The following is a 22,151-nucleotide window of genomic DNA, read 5'->3' as shown; positions in this document are numbered from 1 at the left end:
ATTCTTCACTAAACACATTAGACAGTGTGTTATTTGGCTTAGTTACAGGTAAATTTTAACTAGCATGAATATTACACTCGCAGTTTTGTTAATTTATTTTTATAGCCTCGCTTCTAATTTCATTAGTGAAGTGCTAAGTAGAGAAAGCATGTAACGATTTTCTTTTTACTACTTTAGTTAGTAAGCAAGGCACTTCAAATTAATGTTTTTTTTCTTTCCTCAGCGAAATAAATAATTCAAATACTTTCGCCTTAGTAACGTACCTCCGTACTTAGGTTGTCTTTTGTGAGCCATTTCTAATTTGTTTCTATTCTTTCCACATTGAAGAGCATGGTTTCCTTTTTAAATGTTTTCCAGATTGTGCAGTTGGGAAACGGGAAAAGATGCGTGGAGAGGAACTGGGCCGTGGAAGAAATTATGACGTCACATGACGTCATAGGGGATGGAATTTTAGTCGAAGAGAGGGAATACGATTGTTCACAGACAGCATGGCATCACCCTGGCGCGCAGGTGTTGCATATTTTTGATCAAAGGTGATTCCGGAATTGCTGTTGCTTTTTATTATCTATCGCGATTTATTGTCATTCATTCCGTTTGATTTTATGAATCAACCGGTGCCTATTTAACGTTTAAAAGTAAGCATTTTTTTTTATTTGCACATATTTTTCTTTCTTGCACACTTTTGGATGAATGATGAATTTGGGGAAATGTTGATATTGTGCTTCATTTTCACGTGGGGACCTGTTGAAACATGAATTTATTTTCATCCCTCTATTACGATTTATTGGTTTACTTTTATTGTCTATAGTGAAGTATCTGTAATCGGTCTTCTTTATTTTATGAGTTAACCATGGTCTATTTAACGATTAAAAATATAGTTTTTTCCTTTAGTATTAGTTTCTTGAAAACTTCTGAAAAAATATGAATTGGAGGTTTTTATGATTGATTAGTCATAATATTCTTATGAATCCTTTTTCATAACAATTTCTTAATCTCATGAAAAAATATGAATCTTATGATTACTTGTTGCGTGAGAGCATGCCAAGGCTAGGATTTGTTACTATCCATTTAAATTTATCTTATTTTTATTGTCTCATTAGTTTTGAAAAACAATCAATGCCTACTTTAAAAAAAAGTGAGAATTTTTTTTTTGATTTGCACATATCTTGCACATTTTTAGAACGGATGTTTTGAGAAAATGTTGATATCATGCTTGTATTTGACGTGGGGACATGCTGAAACTGTAATTTAAAAAATATTTCAACGATTAACCATCGGTTCAACGTGATTATCGATATTTTAAACCATTATAAACGGCAAAATTGACCAATAATATGGAGTTAAGTTAAACCCCATATTATCGAGAGAACTGAATCTTTTCAAACTTAATTATGTGGTAATATTGTCAGAAAAATTGATTCGGCTCGTGAACTATAATATGGAGACAATTTGCTGCAAGTTTTCTAAGGTGTTAGATTAAATTATTGCGTTATCAAGTTTAAAACGTACAATATATAGATGCTGGATAAATTCTGGCAAAATTACCGTGTTGTAGGAAAATTATATTTCTGATAAAAAAAAGCCATAATTCTAGTTAAAAACACAAGATGCACGCATTTAAACCATTCATTCGCTAATTTTAACGCACGTTTGGTAATTTTAAAGGCAACGATTTACCGGAAATTCTGGTTTTCGAAATAATAGTTCTTATTGCCACACATTTAGTAAAAAATACAAAACTGAAAAGTGAATTTATCAGAATACATGTTTTTTTTATTATGCTACGAGTTATGAAAGAATTACCAAATTTTACTACATTTACCAAATTTTATCACGCATCATAAAACCATAGTTTATTGGTAATTTTTCAAAAATCATTACCAAAGCGTTTCGGTAAAAATTACCAAATTTTTGGTGTTCCCATATGGCCAGAAAGACCATAAATTTTATTATATTCTGGACGTTTTGACCATACATTTTCTCCCAGTCTAAGTTAGACTTAGAACCATATTTGGGTTTCTGCAGCTTTGAACGATAGTAAGGTTCAACACTCTTCAAAATTTCAAGTGGTGTAGGATTTGTTTGGAATCATCCAAACATAATAATAGGTATTTGATTTAAGTATTTATTAAGTGGATGAGAAATTAATAGTAGGAGGAAAAGTATGCGAAGTTGGAGAAAAAAATACATTTCCTAACTAACTAACAGCATTCATTCTTTTAAAGTATGACTAAAAAAATTGCGAGCGTTCACATCTAATGTTTATGATAAAATATTGCAGAAAATTAAAACTGAATAATGAAAACCAATATTTAAAAGTAAAGCATAAAGATAAAATTGCAAGACTATTGAAGCGTGTTGATGAAATAATAATAAGATAAAATAGCATAAACGATGAAATAATATAAATCTTTTGATGAAATTTTATTTCTAAAACATCCAAGAGAGAAAGAAACATTTGGTATTTTATCTTTAACTGTAGTTGTTTTTCAAGAAAATATTCTTTTCTTTTTTCATAAGAATTCTTAAGCAAAATGTATTCAGAAATTAAAAACATAGGCTGACACGTGAACAATAATGAAAAGCATGAAAAAAAGCTATTTTAAGTTGCTAATGTATGTTTTTTTAATGGATTTTGAACCCGAATACTTAATTTATTCATTAAAAAAGTAGTAATGTTATTATATTTAAATGATTTAACATAGGATATTTTTGACATCATTTAAAATATCGTTCGAAAGTATAAATTTAATTAGATTTAAGAAAAAATCTGTTAAATCTTACTTCGCAAAAATCGATCGACCTATTCGAATTTAAGTACCCTTTTAAAATTTATTTTTCTTTCATTAAAATTGTAGGTTTTTATTTTTTTTCAAAAATATGACATCAAAAATTTAATAAAACCATTTAACGCCCCATTAGTATTATCAAAGTCAGAAACATCGATTAATATTTCTTATATTGAAATTTTACAATCGAATTTATCGATTAGAAAAATTTAATTTTTAAATAGATTCGACAAGAAAGATAAATTCTACAGTTAATTCCATTTGATAGAGAAAAAAACCCTGTTTTTTTCCTGCTTTTTTAATTAAAACTGCTGGTTTTCTATATTTTAAATTAATTAAAATTAAATGATAATTTTATTAAAATTATTCATCATTTTTTATAAATACAAAAATTTATTTAACATTTTTTCATTAAATATATTCAATTAAAAAATTTCAATTTTTTAATTAAAACATTAAAATTATAAATGAAATCTATAGAAAATTTAAATTTTTCGAATAGATTCGAATAGAAAATTCGATCTTTCATTTAAAAGCCATTTGGCAGTTAAAATAAATTTTTTTCATTGACACAATATTTCTTTTTCAAAAATTAAATTGAAATAATTTTGGAATTAAAATTTTTTTTTCTTTGACACTTATTTCCTGAAAAATTGAATTAAACACTTGAATATCTGAAAACAATTAAACTATCATTTATATTTACTTCAAAAATATACTTTACAAGTTACTCAACAGATAGCTTAGATTATACGTATATTGTAACTTAAGTAATTATTAAACTGTATTAGCTAACTCGTAGCTATTTGATCATAGATGTTTACTTAGTTTTTTTTTTAACAATTTAAGACACTTTTGAAAATCATTACTCGTATTCACGGAATGTGCTTCTTTATTGCACATATGCGACTAAATCAGTTGTATTCACTAATATGACGAAAATCTCATATCACTTTTTGTTTAGATTAGAGATAGCATGAAACCTTTAAAATAAACTTCAATAATGAAAATTGTTAATAGATTTAAATGATCTTAAAATTCATAATAGTAAGTATTTTTTCATATTTTTTTTCTTTACAAAGTAATAATAATTTACATAAGTTAATTACCAATAAATGCATTTCAATCATCGTCAACAATGAACAAGCTACAAATACAGGGTCTTTGTAAGAGAACGCCAGGATTTTGTAATCTGATTAATATTTATTTTCCTACTTATTAAAATAATTTTTATATGCGAATGTAATGTACAAAAGTAGTACGAATGTAATGTACGAATGTAGTACTAATGTTATGTACGAATGTAATGTGCGGGTAAGAATGTAGGTTTTCCCTCCGCTTAATACATAGAGAAAAAAAATTCTGGTAAAATAACAGTACTGCATGACATTTCTGGTAAAAAAAATATCTATAGTTTTGGTAATAATGCAAAATATACGGTATTTAAACTATTTATTTGGTAATTTTTTCGCTCATATAGTAACGGTTAATCGGAAATTCTGGTTTTCAAAATTCTTATTATTACACATTTAGTAACAAAATACAAATCTAAAAATTGAATTTAACCAAATAATTGATTCATATGCCATGCTCTGAAACATCATGATAAAATTACCAAATTTTACCTCATTTACCAAATTTTAATACAGTTTATAAAGCAATATTTTACTGTTAACTTTACCAAAATCATTACCAATATTTGCTACAGTAAAAATTGCCACGCTTTTTGGTATTCCCATTTAGTCAGAAACAGGGTAAGGTTTACCATATCTGGTAGTTTCGATCATACTTTTTTTCAATGAAACAACCACTTATATATAAGTCATCTAAAAGTGGAATCATAGCCTCATTTTAAACTGTACTAGTGATGTTTTACAAGATAAGGAAAGAGATTGATTATCGCATAGGTAGTGGAGCAGTATTGTGTGCAAAACAGTGTGCTTCTATCAATACTTAAGTGTCACTACTAATTTGTAACGTTATTCAAACATTCTTTTTCTATGATCCTTTATGTGTACAGTAAAGTTGCGCAAAATTTGAATATGAGTTTGTATAGTTAAGTATACTATATGAATTTGTGTAGTCAAGTTATACAAAATCTTGCTTTAGATTATTTAATATATTTTACTATTTTATTTATTTTTAGTTAAATGTCGTGTTCAATAAAAACTAAATGCTGAAATTTTTCAACATGACCCATATTAAAATAATTATTTCTTTAATGACCTGGGAAGTTATTATAGTTAGAAAATATATATAGAGAGGTGAAGTTAAGGATATGAGTTGAAAATAACAGGGATTTGTTTAAAGTTATTAACACCTTATTTGATGATAAATGTATGTATACAACTCTCCTATTTTGCCTGCAATTAGTAATTAGTTTTATTACATAAATATTGCTGGATTGTTAATCAAGTAATGCTAACTTAATAATTCTTATTGTTTATTATTTTTATGGTTCAAAACTTTTTAAAACTTTTATTAGCTAATGTGAAATAAGGCTTTGGATCAAATTTTCGTGCTAAATAATTAGCAATTTACTAACTAGGGAGAAAATAAAGTGCTTTGTAGGTTGAAAAGAAATAGTTTAGAATTTTTTTAAAAATTTATTTCTTAAATTTAAATGTCTTTAATCATTTAAGAAATGATTAAAAACTATTTAATTTGCTACATCTCATACAGGGTGTTTCCTAATGATTACTATTAATATGCATTTTTAAAATTCCTGTTAATAATAAGGAGAAAAAGGGTGCATTTAGGGTTAAAATAAATATTTAATCGAGGAAAATATAAAAAAGCTGTTGAAGTCTGTCGAATCATTAGTGAGGAAAGCAGGATGAAAAAGAAAGCAAAACCACTTTGCTTCCTTGAGGAAACTTGAAAACGTTTCTTTTAATCGAAATTTTTTTCTTCAATAGAATAGGTTTTACCTTTTTCAGTCCTCTCATTAAAAATCAGCTAGATTTTGATAGCCTTTTTGCTTTTTTCTTGGCTTTAATATTAGTTTGAGGCTTTTATTACGAATTTTTTTACTTCATTATTGACATGCATTTAATTTTTTTGAAAAGGTGGTGATTACGAAACAGCATGTGTGTTTATGATACTGCTATTTTTCTAACTTTATAATTAATTTAACTATGCATAATTAACTTAAAATATAATTTTTTAAAAATAAAACTCAAAAATAGTAATTTTAGTAATAGATTTCTAGCTCAAAAATAATAATATGTCATGCCGTTGAGTGACGATAACATAATGCCTCAAGTCTAATCAGTAATCAGCAATTTAACGCTTGATCAGAAATGTAACTACATTAAATACTTTAAAATAAAAATGATAGTTACCTGTAAATAAGTAAATAACTTAGATTTTAGCATCAATTATATTTTAATTTGAGTGCATATTTTATATATTAAGCTTTCTTAAAATGGTAACAAGAAATTTAAAACATGTTTTACACATTATTGTAGCAATCAAGATAATTTTACCAAAAATTATAGAAACAAAAATAATTCAGTTTAATACTTCTTACAAAATGTTTCATATTATATATTTTGAAATTTTTTATATATTTTTTAAGAATTGATTTTTTTCTGTACTAATTATGCGCTTAAGGCGGATGTAGAACTAAAAATTGCATTTGGACAGTTTTTTTAAAAAAAAATATTTAATGCATAAAGACCTTAAAAAATTTATATAATTTTAATATTTATAACATTTTAAGATGAATAAAAGTCATTACATTTACTGTCCCAACGGAAATTATCACTTTTTTAATACGTTACTGACGTATAAAAAATGAAGTTTTCAAAAATTTTACTTTCAAGTGTCATCGTTACTTTTATAATTAATTTATTAATATTAATATTTTAAATTCCTTCAAAACTGTTAAGGAAAGCACTTTTTATTGAGTGTGATAATATAAATATTATTATGAAAAAAATCATCGAGAAAGAAATGTGAAGTCTGCGACGAATTATTAGACTAATTCAGTGATATATATATATATATATATATATATATATATATATATATATATATATATATATATATATATATATATATATATATATATATATATATATATATATATATATATATATATATATATATATATATATATATATATATATATATATATATATATATATATATATATATATATATATATATATATATATATATATATATATATATATATATATATATATATATATATATATATATATATATATATATATATATATATATATATATATATATATATATATATATATATATATATATATATATATATATATATATATATATATATATATATATATATATATATATAGGGGAGAGTCGGGTAGCACCGCCCAGCGGGTACCCCCGCCCACAGTCAATTTCATGTATATAGAATATTTTTTCAAGTCAATGGGCCATCGGACATTAATTGTTATATTAAAAAAAGATTATTTTTAAAGTTTCAAGTATTTATGCAGCTGGGAACATGGTAAGCAATAGTTTTGAAAATATGTTGAATGCAGAAGTCATGAAATTAAGAAAAATTGATTGAATGTTTCGATTAAACTTCATTTTAATACTAAAAAAATAATTTTTTTTATACATACAGCATTAAAGTATGTAGTCTTAAGTTTAATTTGCACAAAGAAAGAAGTTTGTATGTAAAAAATTGTTCTAGTAATTACCAATTTACAAAAAAATTGGATTTCGGGTAGCCCCGCCCAGTTACAAAAATTGTGTTTTTTGGCTATTTTTTCAGGTGTAAATGAGAATGACCAATGCATTGACAATAGATAAACCTTATTTATCATTTTTATCACAAAATTATCTTATTTATTACATATTTATATACTTTTAGTGAATTCTATCATTTAATAACAACAAATGTCATACCTTTTATCATTATTAATGTATATTAATATATTATAATATTAATATATATTTATATTAAATATTTAACGAAAATAATTTAATTTAAGTAACAATAATTAATAACAATAGCTGTTTTTCAATATAAACTTATTTGGCTGATCTCTTCTTATAAACATAATATAAAATACTTCTTATAAAATTACAAATTTACTTTGTATTTTGATTGCATTCAAATGCTTCTGTAGATTGATTCGTTAACAAATGAGTGAAAATAAATAAGTAAGCAAATAGCTTATCATATTATTTATGATTTCTTGATATTAAATTTAATTTGGATATATCAATTACCAATATGTTTTAATATTATATGAAACATAAATTTATCTATTTAAAAATGCAAAAATTTATATATTTAAAAATGCAAATTAAATATTTTTAAAATGTAATTGATATATCCTAATTAAATTTAATATCAAGAAATCATAAATATTATGATAAGCTATTTGCTTACTTATTTGTGAACGAATCAATCTACAGAAGCATTTGAATGCAATTAAAATACAAAGTGAATTTGTAATTTTATAAAAAGTATTTTATATTAAGTTTATAAGAAGAGATCAACCAAATAAGTTTATATAGAAAAACAACTATTGTTATTAATTATTGCTACTTAAATTAAATTATTTTCGTTAAATATTTAATATAAATATATATTAATATTATAATATATTAATATACATTAATAATGATAAAAAGTATGACATTTGTTGTTATTAAATGATAGAATTCACTAAAAGTATATAAATATGTAATAAATAAAATAATTTTGTGATAAAAATGATAAATGAGGTTTATCTATTGTCGATACATTGGTCATTCTCATTTACACCTGAAAAAATAGCCAAAAAACCCAATTTTTGTAACTGGGCGGGGCTACCCGACACATCTTGAAAGGAGCTAAAAAACATGTTTTTTTAAATTTCTATTTTTTAAAGTTATACTATTTTTTTTTGGTTTATTCTTTTTGCATTATTTAACTAGATGGTAAAACAATAGAAACATACAAAAATATTGATTATTACTCAATATTATACAGAAATATAAGCAAAACTCCTTAGGTGGGCGGGGCTACCCGACTCTCCCCTATATATATATATATATATATATATATATATAGTACTGTGACAAAATAGCTTGTAAAAATCCTTTAAAATTTACTGTTGGTATCAAATAAAGTTCACGATTTAAAAATTTTTTTATCGGAGTTTTTTAAAAATTTGTGAAGATACTAAGAAAAATCTTATTTTGTAATTAGTTAAATTTTATAAATATTATTATTATTGAAACGTAATTGTATCAACTTTGTTGCTGCATTAAAATTGTTTCACAGTAGTAAACAAAATGGTTAATAATGGAATAGAAATATCATTAGTAACTACTAAAAATAGGTCAAATTAGATAAACCACCGACCTTTATTTAAAAAAAATTTGAAATGAAACAATAATTTGTGATACTCACAGTAAGAAAAGAAAATCTGAATTTATCTTAAATCAGCTTATTTTCATGTCATATAGAATAATTTCCTTTTAGGAGACTTTCCATAAAGAATATTTTTCTTTAACGAAAGACAGAATTTTAATATTTGTTACATTAAAGTGTGGTTTTGAGGATAGTGTTTGAAAATAAGAAACTGGATTTATTTTCATTACTACTATGTTATTTTGTAAAAAGTTCCATTTTTAATAACTGCTGTATTATGGATGCATAAAGAAATGAAACTGCATAAAATTTTCTTTTAGTTATTTACTCGCAATATGAAAAGTTCACGAAATTTTTCTTCCGAAAATGTCATTTCAAAAATGCCGGAATTTATTACAAACCAAGTTCCCTCTAGTAATGAATGAAACTTTCAGAACTGCTCAGAAATATCTTAATGCAAAAAATATGAAAACCAATAAACATCTAATATAATCTCATTTTAAAATGGTTTGAATATTTATTGTCAGTAATTTTACTTAAAAATTATTTAATATAAATCAAAAATTTTTTTAATAAAAAGATTTGAACCCAGATATTAAGAATTAGGAATTTATTGTTTATAGAAAACAAGACAACATGTCATTCTTTGAAATAAAAAAGTTTATTGCAAAAAAAAAGTTTATTTCCAAAAAAAGGAAAAAAAAAAAAAAGAAAAAAGAAAGAAACGAAAAATAAGGAACTTATCACTTTTAGAAAGCATGGGGGAGATTTTCAGAAGTAAAATTTGCAAACGAGGTAGTTTTCATTTTCTTTTTTTTTTAGTATGGAAAAAATAAAATTGCTTCTTTTCCACTTGTTAATTAAAAAAAACGTAGTTTTTAAAACTTTATTTCTTTTGTTGTTTTTCTATTGTTTATTTTTTTAAGTTTCGTATCAATACCTTGTTTGAATTGAAAAAAAGGGCTGAATTGCGTTAGGTAGTAAAACGGCAGGCACCATTAAGAAAACAATTGAAACTTGTTTTCGAATCAAGCACGGAAGATTAATTGAAATTTGAACTCTTCATCTAGTCGAAAAATTATCAAGATTCATTTTATGGATAAAATGGCAATTAAAATTTCATTTTCAGTGGTCATGAAAACTAGTCAAATATTGATTGACGATAAATTCAATTTGGCGTAAAATTCTGCTCAAACTGATTAAGAAATCTTATTGTTATTGGTTATTGGTCTATTGGTCTTATTGTAACTTTTATTGTTATCAGGTAAATAGATCCAGTAGAGTTTTAAGTGCTCGAGCTTGACATAAAGTCATTAAGAATTTAGATTGCAAGACTGCATCTGTACAGACAACAAAGTGAATTAATAAAAACTTAATATAAATCAATTTGACATAAACTGAAACACAGAAATAGCACAAAAGTAAATTGTCCTTTAAATAATGGAGATGATATACATTCTTATATAAAAACTATTTAAGTATAAACAGATTTTTTATATCTTAATTTTAATTATACTGTTTTAAAAACTGTGGAACAATGTTTTCTGTATCATACTCCGTCTGCATTTATAATTCATCTTTATTTCTTCATTTAATATTTAAAATGCGGTACAATTTTACATGGAGCGCTTAATCCGGTTTAAATAAGTGTTTCATTAGATTTTTCCGCGGTAATCAGCACGTTCATCCTAACGACCTACAAGGTATTTAAGTATTTTGTAGAATTAGTGTGAAACTTGATAACTAGGACGAATAGTACGTGACCTATCTTAGAATTTTAGATGATTTAGAGCGGTCTGACATCAACAACTTTCCCGCGATCAATTTGAGAGCAGTTTTGCATACGTGCTTCTGAACCGAATAGCGTTAAAGGGAATGATTCTTGGACGAGAAAACGTGTAAATCACGACATCATGTCGTTATGAGCTGTGGATAGAGTTTCTGTACTCGCATTTTAGTAATTACGAAAGCGAGTGAAAAAATATAAACTCGCCGTTCGTTAAGTTTTCAATGTAATATGTTTTTATCGATATTTTTTGAAATGATATTATTTATGTACTAAAAAGTTAAAATATTAGACTCGTTTTAAATAGAGTTTTGATTCACATTAGCGATAAAACAGGTTAATAAGTGGATGATGAGGCGAATTTCTTGAGTTAATAGGTGTCTTGGGTTTTATTATATAAAAGGCGTTAATAGCATAAACGTATAGGCGCTAATAGGATAAAACTACTGCATTGTAAAAGTAACGGAATTCAGAGTGTCGGTACTTTTTACCGTTAAATCCATTCATGTGAAACAAAATGTTATGAAACAAAATATCTGATATGCCATAATTTTTACAGTAATGAGTACAGCTAATGCAAATTCCGCACCCGGTTAGCATCTACCACAGTGCTGACGTAAAATATCCTCAGTGGTAGACGGATCATACGTTAGAGTCTTCTTGCCTTTAGGATATCCGTGGGAAGTTTTCGTGGTTTTTCCTCTCCAAATAACGCAAATGCGGGGGTTAGTTCCATCAAAAATTCCACCACGCAGGCAAATTTCTCCCAATACTTTTTCCAGGAGCTTTCTTGTCTTCTGTATTGGGTTCAAAATTACAAGGCTACGGAGTTGAACATTAATAGTCGTAAGCCCAAAAATTGGGTTGGCTGTTTAACGACGGTTATGAAATAAAATAGTGATTCGCTAAATGGTGATAGCCTTTTTTGGAGCTTAACTACTAGTTTGTGACGCTTAATATGTACACGTTCAGGTAAAATTACCGTATTGTATGATAATAAAATTTCTGGGAAAGATACATAATTCAGGTATTTAAACCAAAATATACGGTTTTTGAACCATTCATTTGTTTATTTTTCTGTTCATATTGTGACAGATTACCGAGAATTCTGGTTTTCAAAATTACAGTTCTTATTACCTCACATTTAGTAAAAAATTCAAAAATGAAAAGTAAATTTAGACGAATAAATAGTTTTTATTCCATGCTTTAAGACATCATGATAAAATAATCAAATTTCATTAAATTTACCTAATTTTATCATACATTATGAAACCATATTTTATTACTAATTTTACCAAAATCATTACCAAAGCACTTCGGTAAAAATTACTGAACTTCTTTATAATTTTATAGAGCCAGAATTACAGTAAATTTTACCATATTCTTGCAGTTTTGACCCTACCTTTTTTTTAAAGTGCATACTATTTTGGACTAAATTTAGTTAAGGATTGCAGAGGCACATATTAACCTCAGCAATTATGAAATATTCTTCATGAGCAAGAAAAAAATTTTTTGCAGTCGAATCTCAAATCCAAAAATTTGTCAAAGCTTCTAGCGAATAATTTTTCTCTTATCATTTGTCAAAATAGGTATGAAAATATACATTTAAAGACTTTAAAAGACTTTTTTTGCATACATTATTATCAAATAACAGCATGGAATAATATCAAGTACTAATTAAGAAAGACTAGTATTCAATCAGAATACGACGTGTTTTTCCTATTCTTTCGCAAACGAGAAAGAAATATTTTGCTGTTTTTTTTTAAATTTTATTCTGAAGTTTAAAATATTTTAATATTTCACCGAGAACCATGGTGGCTCAGTTGATAGCGTGCTTGTCTTCTAATGAAGCGAGCCGGGTTCGAATCCCAGTGAGGGCTGGTCAATACGAATTCCGAGTTCGGCTCGCACTGATCACAGTGCTGACGTAAGATATCCTCAGTGGTAGAGTTCCCTTGTCGTTAGGCTGCCCATCGGAAGTTTTCGTGATTTTCCTCGCCAAGTTCCGCAAATGTGGATTAGTTCCATCAAAAAGTCCTTCACGACTGCAAGTTTCTCACAATACTTGATCCAGGAGTTCTCTTGTCTTCTATATTGGGTTCAAAATTACAAGGTTACGGAGTTAAACATTAGCTGTCGTAAACCCAACAAATTGGGTACATTGCTCCATGATGGTTTCGATTCAAAATTACAAGGCTTCGGAGTTGAACATTAATAGCCGTAAACTCATAATTTGGGTCGGCTGTTCAACGACGGTTATAAAATAAAAATATTTCGCCGAAACAAAAATTGAATAACCTTAGATTTTAGAGAGATAAAATTGAACTGTTTATATAATATACATTTCAGCAAAAATGATAGATAATATGTTTGTAGATAACTCAATATTATGCATGTTTTCATTACAAATTTTCTGTTCTTCAATTCTCAAATGACTGCGCACATTTAATAAAAATGAATAGAATAACAATACAAAAAAGTCATTTATATTTATTTGCGTTAGCTATTCAAATGAATAAGGAAAAATAAATAAGATATAAATGGCTTAGAAATTGAGAAAATGCTTCGTATAAGTTGAGCAATTGCATTTCTATTGAAGATTTTCTCAAGCATTGGTAAGGAGATTTTTTTTCCAACCGAATAAAGTGAGGATATACTTCTCTTGAGAAATTGAAATGCATTTAAACGTCAGAAGGGGGTGGACTGGAATTTATGAATATAAGTGTATGTTTCTTACTTCAAAAATATTATACTTACGTTACAATTTTTAAGTAATTCTTATTGTTTGTTCGCAGATATATATCTATATATACTAGGGATAGTTTCTTTTTCTTAAAAATAAACAAAAATCTCTTGTAAATTTTTTGTGTGAAATTTCAACTTATCGTTTGATTTTGTTACTTTGAATATGTTATAACGTTTGTATTTGTCGCAGTATAGCCACTACCAAATAAGACCATAATCACAGTTATCCATTAATACAAAGACAAGATCGTCTTTTTTAGCATATCAATGAAAAAAAATAATCGCATGTGTAAAGAATTAAATTGTTCACAACAAATATTTAGAGAATTTAATCAAAATACTAAGAGCCGAGTGAGATTGAAAAAATGAATTTTATTAAAACAATTAAAAAAAATTGACTTTTTGAATCAATGCTACGGTTTTTATATACTTTTTATAGAATGCAAACTGATACAAACATTATTACGTATTACTTTGAATACGTTATATTGTTTGTATTCGGCCCAGTGTAACCACTTCCCCTGTTTGTTCTTTGAAACCCTTTGTAAGGACTATAATCACAGTTATCCATTAATACAAAGATCAGATCATTTCTTAAGCGTATGAACAAGAGAAAATATAGCCCTTGTTGAGAGTAAAATTGTTTACAATAAATTAGTTAGAGAGTTTAATCAAAATACTAAAAACCGAGTGAAATCGAAAAAAGAAATTTTATTAAAAACAACGTCTTAATTCAAAACTGTAGTTCAAATATACTATTTATAAATGATATTAGAATATGGAATGTTTTAAAATAAACTAATTAAATTAAGTAAATCATAAAGTAAAATCCACTATTTTTTAAAATTAGTTTTCAATAAATTTTTTATCAGTTTGGATAAGGATTATTATTTTTTAATCAAGCTAAAAGAAATGTTAAGGAACTTTGTCGTATATTTTTTTAATTGGTTAAATTGCTATGATAAATGTCTCCAAAATTAGTGTGGGAAAATTTAGGGCCTCTCTTAACATCTTATATCTAATATGAGGTACTTATCTTATCTTAATGACACTTTTCTTAATAGAAAAATATCGAAAAAAATATACGCCTTGATGAGTAGGTGCATTAAAGGTTGATTTCCTTCTTATGAGTTTGAAAAACCTTCAAAATATACCAATCAATTTTTAGAGCTTAAACTTTCCCTCCACATAATCTATTCTATAAAGTCGATTCGACTTATTATTGTATTTTAAATTTGGGTCAAAAAGTCACTCTAACAATTATTAGGGGTTAATTTGACTTATTTGACAGTTTTTTGAAGTAGTTTTTAATCCAACAATGAATGTACGTGATAATTAAATAACGCGATTAATTTGCAAAATATGATTTGGATAATTCAATACAATAAATTACTTGAATTAATTTATATTATTATTTTATACGATTTTTTAACTGCTTTGCACTGTATTTGTCAAAGCGCCCTAGCCTTTTAATAAACAACTTGAAGTGTTGCGAGATTTAGCATAAGTACACAATACTTGAAAAATAATTTGTTATAATTTCCAGAAAACGAAGTATATTACAAATCAATCAGGGCTCTATATTTGTGATAAGCAATTTGAAGTGCTGCGTGAATTAGTGTAAGGTGGGTATTGACAGATATCGGTAGGGCACTTATCAATAATGCTAAAACTGACTTTTTTCGATGTACCTTTTTCTAAGAAAATACTTATGATGTCGCTTTAAAATTTTTTAAGGATATTTGAGACTGTATCTGTATGCTGTGGTAATGTTTTAGCGTTAACAGGAATATTTTTTGAGTTCTGAAAGATTTTTGATGAAACTTTTTAAAATATTAAGAATTCTCAGTTCATAATTTTTAAAAAAAATATCTGCCAAAGATAACAGTTATCATAGATCTTTAGCAGATATCACAGTGTAAACATTTATATGTAAATATTTTGTGAAAAAAGAACTGAAGAAATATCTTGTTTAGATGCTAAGAAAGGTACATCGAAAAATTTCAGCTTTTAGCATTATTAGTATATGCTCAGTACTTTGAATAAGTGCTCAGTTGTTTAAAGCTATTTTTTTTATAAACTATATTGGACAAAGAGATTATTAAGGTATATTTCTCTTCATTCTGTGTCTTGGCATTGGTGATGGTAGTTGTTACATTACCTTTCTGTCTTGTCTATTTCTATTATCAATATTATTTGTGCTCTTATACATTTTTGTTCAAATTTATTTAATTTTTCATAAGAATCATAAATTAAATATAAGATCAAGAAATATATTTATCGAAACATGAATCGGCGTTGTTTCTAAAACAAAAGTCACGCATTTTAATTTAGATAATAATTAAACAAGGTTTTTGATACATCATTATTAATTGTTAAGAACAGTTTATATATCCCTCATTGTAATTGGTTTGGATATCTTAATAACAAATAACGTGGATTATTTAACTAATGATATTAATTATGATAAAAACACTTTGATTATAACAAAAAAAGTGTTAGTTATTAAAAAATATTAATTACATAAAAAATGTTCATATACAACTTGAACTTCAATTAAAAACGTTAAGAATCGAACTTTCTTAGTATTTGATGCTTTCTCTTAAGAAATTACAAAAGAATTAAACTTTTTTCTTTAAATTTTACTACTTTAATTGTTTATTTATTATAGTTATTTAGTTGTAAAATTGATATGATTTCTGAGGTAGCAAAATATAGCTAACCAGAATATTTATCAAATAATTATTAATGAAAGAATGTTTATTAACAAGGAAATACATAATATTATTCATTTAATTCTAATTAGCAACCACATAGGAAATTCAGATTAAAAAACACTCAAATTTCTCTTTCTAAAATTTGGATTAAAATTTATCGCTTTTCTTAAAGGTTAAAGACTTCTCCAAATGCCTTGTTTCTTTTCATAGTTTTGCACTTTAAAACATTATATTTTAAAAATTTACACGAATCTTCAAATTATAACAATTTATATTATCCTACTTACATTCCATTCTTAAAAACAATTGAGTTTTATAAATGATACATTTCATTTTATTTTTTAGGTTGTTTATTTTATTTCTAAATCCCCCTATCTTTTAATTAGTTCTCTTGTTAATCTAGATGGATTACTGCCTCACAATTCTTTTTCGGCTGATAATCAAAAGTTCAGGATCGCAAACCAAAGCTTAATTGAGCCGTACAATTGGATATGTCAAGGGAAACAAATGAACTTACTTTGGTGATTTCGTTTGATTTGGATTCGTACGTTAAGTAGAAGTGTAGAGATACTAAACTAGTGTGTAGATAATTGTAATTCTTGTAATGAGTTAAAAAATACACGCACTTGAACACTATTAGTATTTTGAAGCAGATTTTTGATGGAAGTTAATTATTTTTTAACGTAATTGATTTATATATATATATATATATATATATATATATATATATATATATATATATATATATATATATATATATATATATATATATATATATATATATATATATATATATATATATATATATATATATATATATATATATATATATATATATATATATATATATATATATATATATATATATATATATATATATATATATATATATATATATATATATATATATATATTAATTATATATATTATAATTATATATATATTATATATAATATATTAGTTATATATATTATAATTATATATATATTATATATAATATAATTATATAATTATATATAATATAAATATAATTATATATATATTATATATAATATATTAATTATATATATTATAATTATATATATATTATATATAATATAATTATATAATTATATATAATATAAATATAATTATATATATATATATATATATATATATATATATATATATATATATATATATATATATATATATATATATATATATATATATATATATATATATATATATATATATATATATATATATATATATATATATATATATATATATATATATATATATATATATATATATATATATATATATATATATATATATATATATATATATATATATATATATATATATATATATATATATATATATATATATATATATATATATATATATATATATATATATATATATATATATATATATATATATATATGTCATTCTCACGAAAACTGTCATTTTTCAGTTCATAAAATCCCAAAAAAGTAAAGTGAATAAAAAGCTCTGAAACTTTTTATATTAATAGAAATATGTAATGGTATTATAAAGAAAGTATATATCCTGTAAATTATACTTAATATTTAAATTAATTAATTTTTTTAAATAATTAATTTATAATGAATTAATTTGTAATAATTAATAATTAATTAATTAATTTAATAAATAAATAAATTAATTTAATAAATTAATTTATTAATTTTTTAATTTATTTTTCAAATTAATTAATAAGTAAATTAATTATTTTCACTATTTAAAAAGTGAGGGAATGATATTTTATTTTAATACATGTTTTTATCTAAGTTACATCTACCTAAAGTTTGAAAATGATAACATACTAAGTATATCTAATATTTATTATAATTTAGTCTTATATATTTAATAGTTTTTACAGGTTTGGGAAATAAAATTGGCTGGCACGATTGAACAAAAAAAAATTTGATAATATACTCATCTTGAATCATTCCCTCACTTCAGCGTCATTCCCTCACTTTATACACTAGTGAGGGAATGACGAATTCAATAAAATTTAAAAATAACAGTTGGGCCTAATTAATTTCTGAAGTCAATCACATACAATTATATTCATACAAGAAAGCAACATATAATTATCCACTTTCTCGATGAAGTTGTATTTTATTTTAAAACTAAAAATTAATCACTAATCACTAAAAATTGACATGAGGGAATGACAAATGTAAAAAATTTTACCTGGTTTGATTCATTCAAATTTATTCCACAGCAAAGCTTCTTTAAGTTGAAGATGGAAACATACTGCAATTTTGCTCTATGATGCCAGTTGTTAACTTCTGAAGTTTTTATTTAAATATTTTTATTCTAAGAAGATTACAGGTGATAAGAACATTGTTGTGAGGGAATGACGCGAAACACTGGGGACAAAGTTTAAAATAGTGCTGTGTTAATATTTTTTTATCAGAAATTAAATTTAAAATAGATTCTCTGAATTCTATATTTCAGTATTCTGAAATAAAAAACACGAATTTGTAAAAAATTTTTTTTATTTCAGAAACAATTTTTTTCTTTTTTTAAGTTAGCACTGGGGACAAGTGAGGGAATGACATATTGGTATATTTCAATTGCCTAAAATAAATAAAAAATAAAATATAATGATAATTTTATTTTTATTCTTTCGTTAGCTCGCATTCTGAAGGACACTTTCCCTGAATTTTTCTTTTTCGTAAGCTGTAAAACAAACATAAAATATACTGGGGACATTAAAATGACTGTTTTTATGAGAATGACCCATATATATATATATATATATATATATATATATATATATATATATATATATATATATATATATATATATATATATATATATATATATATATATATATATATATATATATATATATATATATATATATATATATATATATATATATATATATATATATATATATATATATATATATATATATATATATATATATATGTGTGTGTGTGTGTAAATGCCTTGGTTACCATTAATAAAGTCAATCAAGACATTTAATGATTATGCTTATTCTTTAATGATAACAAGAGTCACACAGACTCTTAAACAATTAAGATCGAACCACGCAGGTTCCCAGTTTCACACAGAAACATTTAGTTACACAGGATCGAACCACACAGGTTCCAAGTTTCACACAGAAACAAACTTCAATTAACTAATAACATAGTCACATAGACTTTAATCACTAAGATTATCAGTTTCACTTAGAAACTACTTCAACAGACAATTCCAACTGACTCTCATTTACATCGAGAAAGTTCTATACATTTTGTTCAGACGAGCGACATCTGGCGGGATAACATAGAGGCTGTTGTCTCGCTTATTACATACATATATATATATATATAAACACAAACAATTGTAGAAATTTTTTTTTATTATCATGTTCTATCCCTGGCTTAACTTTTATTATATCCGAAAAAAACTATCATACTTTCAATCTAAATTAATACATAAATATTTCATTTAAATTTATTACATGACTCTTTATACTCCACAAAATATAACATGAGGCTTAGAGATGTTTGTGGGTTTACGTTTTTAGTGCATTTAATAAACAAGGACTGAACAGGTGGCCAAGAAATACTTGAGTGACTCAGTTCCTTTTTTAAGCTTTCTCTTTGACTCGAGTATAAATTACAATAATATATAATGTGTTCTACAGTTTCAACATCTTGACCACAAAAACAAAAATTACAATTCTCTAAATTAAGTCGTAGTGGCTCAGGGGATAGAGTCGCCTTCCAAAGAGGTGAACCGGGTTTGAATCCAAGCGATGGCCGCAACCGGCTCGCATCGATTCCAGTGCTGAACTAAAATATCATCAGTGGTAGACGGATCATGGGTCTGAGTCCCCTTGCCGTCAGGCTAACCGTGTGAGGTTTTCGTGGTTTTCCTCTCCATGTATCGTGGGTGAATTCCCTCAAAAAAGTCCTCCGAAATTTTTTCTCCCAATACTTGATCCAGGAGTTCCCCTGTCTTCTCTATTGGGTTCAAAATTACAAGGTTACGGAGTTAAACATTAACAGTCGTAAACCCAACAAATTGGGTACACTGTTCAACGACGGTTATAAAATAAAATAAAATTCACTAAATTAAGCTTAAACAAGTAGCTGTTAAATTTTCCGTATCCTGTAAGAATCTGAGTTAGTTTAAAGTCAGTAAAAACCTTCCCACACTTCAATCGCCGAAAAGTAGTTGGAAAAGATCTTTTAGTTTACACAGCTTTTGGTTAAGTTAAGAATTCAGTGTATCAGTCAAAAACAGTTTTTTCCCCAAGCTACATGCTTTCAGAGTAACAACGGGACAGATATTGGTAGAACTACGTCATGGCGAGTTGCGTTTTTGGCCAACTGGTCCCCTATATCATTGCCGAGATCACCACTATGACCCCGGATTTAAAAATCTTCATACATAATTTGCTTATTAATTAAATTTATCTTTAATTTGCGGTTATTTAAAATCTAAGGAAAACAGTAATTCATCAATGAAAAGTTTTTAACTTACAAACTAAATTATTGATAAATTTTTGAATTTGAATAAAAAATATTTCAAACTATTCCTTTTGTAATTTATAATTTGATGCAAATATAATTCCCATATAATATCAGATTTTTTAGTAACTATAGTAGATTTTTTTTTATAATTAGAGTGTCAGAAAAAATAATGTAATATGTACACGGGTGTCCCAATTGTGTCAGAGGGTTAATCTATTATTTTCAATAGAGTAGATTCCAGGGGACTTTAATTTTCTGATTTCAGAAAATAAAATATGTGTTGAAATTATGTTTTTTTAAAAAAATTATACTGCGCATTTTTGAACCCAAACAATAAAACTTAAGGTTACCCAGAAAGATTACCAAAGATTAGGTTACAAAAACCCAAAAGATAAACTAGGACATTTAAATATTTTTTTAAATTTCACTCAAAAATGCTTTGATAAATCAAAATGAAAACTGCTTGAAAATATTCCACAATAAATATTTTTATGGACATGAAATTTTTAATTTTAAAATGGAATATTTCATGGTAAAAAGTAATATTGTTGCAAAGTAATTATTTTAAGCAGGAAAAAAAATATTTTTAGTTCAAAATAATTGAAATAGTCCAGAATTTATTTTTACAATTTTAATTTGCCACTTTAGGTTGTTATTTAAATTTTTAGTTTTTTATGGTAATTAAAAAACTCATTTTTTTAAAATTTAACTTTCATCTTTTCTTTGTATTTTACACCTGTACCTTTTACTCTTTGTTTCTCAAGTATGCTAATTACTTAAATTAAAGATAAGTACTTGTGGACACATTTGTTACATTACACTGCTATATCTTCAAACCTAATGACATCACCGAATAAAGAGAATACAAGGTACAATATACGACTTGTACTTTTAGTTCTAGATACAGATATATTGTCTTAAAGAATAAATTTTAAAAACACATTAGTTTTCAGTAGTTTAATAAACGAAGTAACGTAGAAAGGCTTTGTATATTTTATTAATAATTAGATATAAATGCAGAATTCGGAAGAGTTTATTAATTGAGTTGAAAAAGTTAACCTGATTAAAACATTCAACAAGAATTTTCGAGACAGTTTTAAAAGCTTACTTTAATTAAAATATGAACCGAAGCGTTATTTTGCGAACCATTTGAATTTTGTAATTAATGTTTCAATAGATACGTTTGAAGATAAAAGCATGACTTTAATATTTTCCTATTTAATTAAATTGAAATAACCGGATATTTT

At 25.2% G+C, this 22,151-nt stretch overlaps 1 protein-coding gene across 1 annotated transcript in view; it reads left to right on the top strand.

Annotated features, from left to right (window-relative positions):
* Window positions 1–479: 479 nt before the first annotated feature.
* LOC107445120 (potassium/sodium hyperpolarization-activated cyclic nucleotide-gated channel 2-like) overlaps window positions 480–22,151 on the top strand; it is a 622,718-nt gene continuing 601,046 nt past the window's right edge. Inside the window, exon 1 of the mRNA XM_071178704.2 lies at window positions 480–635. The gene's annotated coding sequence lies outside the window, so the exon portion shown is untranslated. The remainder of the gene's footprint in view (window positions 636–22,151) is intronic.

This window comes from Parasteatoda tepidariorum, chromosome 6, assembly GCF_982258835.1.
Source record: "Parasteatoda tepidariorum strain Cologne lab strain chromosome 6, Ptep-v5.0, whole genome shotgun sequence".
NCBI classification, from domain to species: Eukaryota; Metazoa; Arthropoda; class Arachnida; order Araneae; family Theridiidae; genus Parasteatoda; species Parasteatoda tepidariorum.
Note: the sequence above shows the minus strand (reverse complement) of the source record. Positions and strands in the feature narration are given on the sequence as shown.